The sequence below is a fragment of the Nycticebus coucang genome, chromosome 23, assembly GCF_027406575.1.
Source record: "Nycticebus coucang isolate mNycCou1 chromosome 23, mNycCou1.pri, whole genome shotgun sequence".
NCBI lineage: Eukaryota > Metazoa > Chordata > Mammalia > Primates > Lorisidae > Nycticebus > Nycticebus coucang.
In genome coordinates, this window is record NC_069802.1 from 22,893,689 (window position 1) to 22,899,155 (window position 5,467).

Genomic DNA, 5,467 nt, shown 5'->3' on the forward strand with positions numbered 1-5,467 from the left:
AGGCACACAGTGCTGGAAAAAGCAAGAATATGAATTTTCCCTTAGAGTATGATCCGTGTTAGACTTCTGACCTATGGAATTGTAAAGCAATAAAGTTTACGATTTAAGCCAGTAAGTTTGTGGCAATTTATTATCGCGGTGTAGAAAGTGACTGCACCCCACCCCCCAGCAGACACATGCTCTTAAATAGTAGGAGCCAGGAAGGGTTCATATTTATAGCTCAGAAGAGGATTATTTCTCCACTTTATTAAATGTTTTCTTAATCTTCCTATTTGTGTGTGTTTGTGGGTGGTAGTTCTTTATCTTTTAGGAAACAAGTCTTTGTTTCTACATAATTTCCAATTTTGTTTTCTAAATGGTGTACATTAATGAATTTCATTCATTAATGAGCTTGCTAATTTAATTTGAAAATTATATTTTCTCTCCAGATTGAAACTACATGTGTTTAAAAGGAAAAAGAAACTATAGTTATGGAATAATACTCATGAAAATATGTTGCTCTCCACTGTCCAAGAACAAACCCATAATCTCTAGGTCTGCAATGGTGGCAGCTGTGTGACTACACCCACAATCTCTGGGTCTGCGATGGTGGCAGCTGTGTGACTACACCCACAATCTCTGGGTCTGCGATGGTGGCAGCTGTGTGACTACACCCACAATCTCTGGGTCTGTGATGGTGGCGGCTGTGTTTCTGCACCCATAATCTCTGGGTCTGCCATGGTGGCGGCTGTGTGATCACACCCACAATCTCTGGGTCTGTGATGGTGGCAGCTGTGTGTCTGCACTCATATTCTCTGGGTCTGCTTTGGTGGCACCACCACACAGCAGCTTTTGTCTCAGCTGGAAATACCTGCTTCTGTCTATGCCAAAATATTCCCTGTTGCTGTCCACTAGCCCAATCAACGACACAGAGGTATCACTGCAGACAGAATGAATTATTTATTAATTAAGGGAAGACTGGGGGCTCGCCCAGTCCCACAGCCATTGTACTTCTTTATTCACTGTATTATATATCCAACTCATCAGATAAAAAGTAAGTAAGAGTAAAGAACAAAAGCACTAGTTGAGACTGCCATAAAAAATTTCTCCTCAGCATAAATGTTGCAAAGCATGTACACATCATTTCTAAGTCTGGGGCATTTAACTTAAACATAAACTACAAGGACACCAGGCTGTCTGTTCTGTTCGCCCACCTCCCTACAAGGTTAAATGAAACCTTTGTGTAACTTGAAGTTAGGGAAGGAAGAGTAACAATTCAGCTCCAGGAAGGTGCTAAATCTCCAGCTAGACCTGGTGGGGACCTCAGGGATTCCTTTCTCAAGGCCTTTTCAGCAAGCAGGGAAGAATTAACCCCTGCATCTCTGCTGTTTTAGCAAGCAGGGAGGAATTAACCCCTGAGTCTCGCTTATGGCTGAGAATGGAATTTTCCTGTCTCAGGACCTCGTACCTCGAGGAGCACACACGAGACAAAGCCACCATTCTGGGGTGCTGAAAAATGTGCCCCTTCAATTCCTCCCTCTCAAATTTGCTTGACACACTTCTTAACCTCCCAGCATCAGCTTCAGTATCTCTTGTTTGGGGAGCATCCCCTAACTTCCCATCCCACCCGCTGCCTTGTCCCTTCTGTGTACTTCCACATTACACCACCTGTACCCCCAAATTAACATACATCTTGACAAACTGAATTTTAGATGACAAGGATTGTTTTTCTTTTCTCCCCCCCTTCTTTCTTTCCTCCTCCTCCTCCTTAGTCTCCTTCTTCTTCATTTTTTTTCTTTTTTGCAACAGGGTCTCACCATATTTTTTGAGTTCAGTGGCATCATTATAGCTCACAGCGACTCAAATTCTGAGCCGCCTGTCTCAGCCTCCTAAGTATAAGAAACTACAGGAATGCACCACCACATTGTGTTAATTTTTCTACTTTTTGTAGATAATGGGTCTAGCTATGTTGCTCAGCCTGGCCTCAAACTCCTCCCTCAAGTGATCCTCCATTTAAGCATCTCAAACTGCTAAGATTACATTGCATTTGGCCATTTTTCCTGGTCTCATTTTCTCACAATTATTGTGCCTTTGAAACAAACTTTTTTTTTTTTTTTTTTTGGTTTTTGGCCAGGGCTGGGTTTGAACCCACCACCTCCGGCATATGGGACCGGCGCCCTACTCCTTGAGCCACAGGCGCCGCCCTGAAACAAACATTAACAACAAAAATATTACAGTAATGTTACAAAAGCTCATTACAAAAAAGAATGAACCAGCACAGAGATTCTGAGGAAGTAGTATGCTGGACCCAGGGCCATGGGGCAGGTGCACAGTTAGAGATGGGGGTGGAGCATGGCCATGAAGTCTTGTTATGTCTTGTAGACAACCATCATGGACTTGAATTTAAATGAGTGAAATGAAACAAATTTAAAAGATTAGGGGCAGGAGATGGACATTATCCAACTTTTAGTGATTAAGTAAAGTGCTCTGACGCTCTGGGAACAGCAGATGTAAGGCAGCAACAGGGGAGTCCACAAGGCAGGAGAGACGACCAGAGCCCAACTCTTCGAAAGCTGGTGGTGACTCCGATTTGTGTGTCCACAGCAAACAAAGTGGAGGTACGTGTTCTGGGTTTGTTTTGTCAATTAAGGCAACAGAATTCACAGATGAAGTGTTGAAGAAAGAAAAGAGTCCATGTAGTCATCCAAAGGAGAAGACTGGGGAAAGATCAAGTTTCCATTTTGGGGATTTGAACAAAAATCTGTCTGATTTCATTTATCTCGTTCACAAGTCCACTTCTTTTTCAATGAAATAAGGATCGTTTTACTTTATGTTGTTATTATGCTAGAAATTACATATACTACCTGGATATGTATACAAAACTGATGGAAAGTGCTAAACCCATCAGTGACTGCTATTACTTTCATCCTATCGTTTTTATTTACATTTCCTGTTTTCACATTGCTGTTATGCAGCACATAATTTTGATTTGCTTTCCACAGTGACTTAATTAGAGTCTTTCCAGAGGTAATTTGACTGTGTTCTTTTCTAGTCTAGGAAGATTTTAGAGAAAAATTTGAACATTTTTTTTGTCATATCTTTACATGTCTGGGTTTGAATTTTGCCCACACTCCTTTGAAATTTCCTTGAAAAATCATACTAGATCATATTGAACTGTGTACTCAACTAAATGGCATTTCAGCAGACTCATTTTATACTCTATCATAAAACAAGAAAATTAAAATACTGAAAGAAGACTTAAGAAGTAATAATACACGGTGTTTTATGCAGATTAGCATAGCTAGAAAACTTAGAATATGCTCTTGAAAGAGATTTGCAATGCTAGTGCATAGGTTAGAAAATGCCTCAGGGAATAACGCTGAGATCTGCTTTGCAGAGGTCGTGTCAAGAGTAGAGAGCTAAGTGCTCAGGGGTCCCATAGGGTCTTCACAAATGCAGTAAAGAAATTTATAAAATAGAAGTATAATTGCCCAGAGTGAGCAAAATATGTCTTATTGACTTTACCATTGTTTATGTGCTTTTTCCAAAATATTTTTTTAATTTTTTTTATCTATTTGATGGTTGTTGGAATAATACATTGAATAGATCCTATTTTACAAAGAACCTTTCAAAAGAGAAAAGGGGATTTGGATGTCCTATGATCATTGTGTGCATCAATTTCAAGAGCCACAGTGTTCAAACACATGTTTATCAGGGCTGTATGGAGTCTCACCATAGTAAAGCTATTTAACTTTTTTTTTTTTTTTTGCAGTTTTTGAACCTGCCACCTCCGGTATATGGGGCTGCTGCCCTACTCCTTTGAGCCACAGGTGCCTCCCAGCTATTTAACTTTTTTCTAACATAGTCTCTTCAATTTTTTTTCCACTGCCAAGTAATCACTTACTTAACATTTGATGTAACATGCCATGGAACTATTTTTCCATGGAAAAATAATATGAATTGTATAGACCTAGAATTTAGGATATGAGATTAGAACAAATCTATTGTTAGAAATTCTTCTCTGGGATAAATGACATCCAGTGGAACTTTCTGTCCTGATGGAAATGTTCTGTATTCATGTTATCAAACACAATAGCCACTGGGCACATTGGCTATTAGCACTCAAAATATGCCTAATGAAACTGAAGGATGAAAGATTAAATGCCATTTAATTTAAATTTGATTAACCCCATGTTGCTAGTGGCTATTTTATTGTACAGCAGTTGTGGACCTTTTGTGGCGTTACATTGTGATATTGTTACATTGTAGATATTTTGACACAACTTCAACCATCATAAAATTGATATTTCTACTTTGAGAACTCATTATGAAACGCATGTTAGTTTAACATAGCTAACCAACAAATTCAAGTGCCATACAAATCATTTTGGATCATAAAGTTAAATAAAATATGATGGATTGATATAGGGAAAGATAGAAAACAATGTTAACAAAATAGAATTTAATGCAAAATGAAAGAAGGGTGACAGAATGATAACTTTTTTTAAGACAGAGTCTCACTATGTCACCCTTGGTAGAGTGCTTTGGCGTCACAGCTCACAGCAACCTCCAACTCTTGGGCTTAAGCAATTCTCTTGCCTCCACCTCCCAAGTAGCTGGGACTACAGGCGCCTGCCACAAAACCCGGATATTTTTTTGTTGTTGTACTTGTCATTATTTAGCTGGCCTGGGCCGGGTTTGAAGCTGCCAGCCTCGGTGTACACTGAGCTGAGCTGCAGGTGCCGAGCCATACACAATCTTAATTTAATGAATTGTTATGCATATAATTCAGTAACATTAAAATCAATGGTTATACCACAGCCAGCGTACCAATTGCTCCTTTTCAAATATTCTGTATTGTCCAAAAAAAATTTTTTTTGCAGTGTTTTTTTTTTTTTTTTTTTTTTTTTGCCAGGACCGGGTTTGAACCCATCACCTACGGTATGTGGGGCTGGTGCCCTACTCCTTGAGCCACAGGCGCCACCCTTTCCAACAATTTTTTGTTAGTTTTTTTAAAGACTAAGATAAGTTGTTTTCTTTGTCCATTGAGTATAATATTTGATCTACACTTATTTATTAAACGTACAATCCATTTATTTATGTTTTTGTGGGCTTGAAGCATGGTGTATATGTTTCATTTTTCCCTTATATTTCGTACATTTCTATATTTTACATGTGATGTTCTGCGATTGATGTATAGCATTTTTGGACAAATATATTTTTATGGGAATTAAACTTACATGAGGCACTGTTTTCTATTCATGGTTTTGCCTTAAATATTATTTTATAACATATTACCTTTGCTATCTATTGCACCCTCTCTTAGGGTGCATTTACCTGGTAAATCTTCATCTAATTATTTTGTAACAAACTGTTCCCAATATAGAATCCTCTCTGGTTAGCAACTTATCACAGAGGTCTATTCTGTTGCACATTATATAAATATTTGTCTTTTAGAAATAGATTTTAATCAGCATTCCCTAAGGAC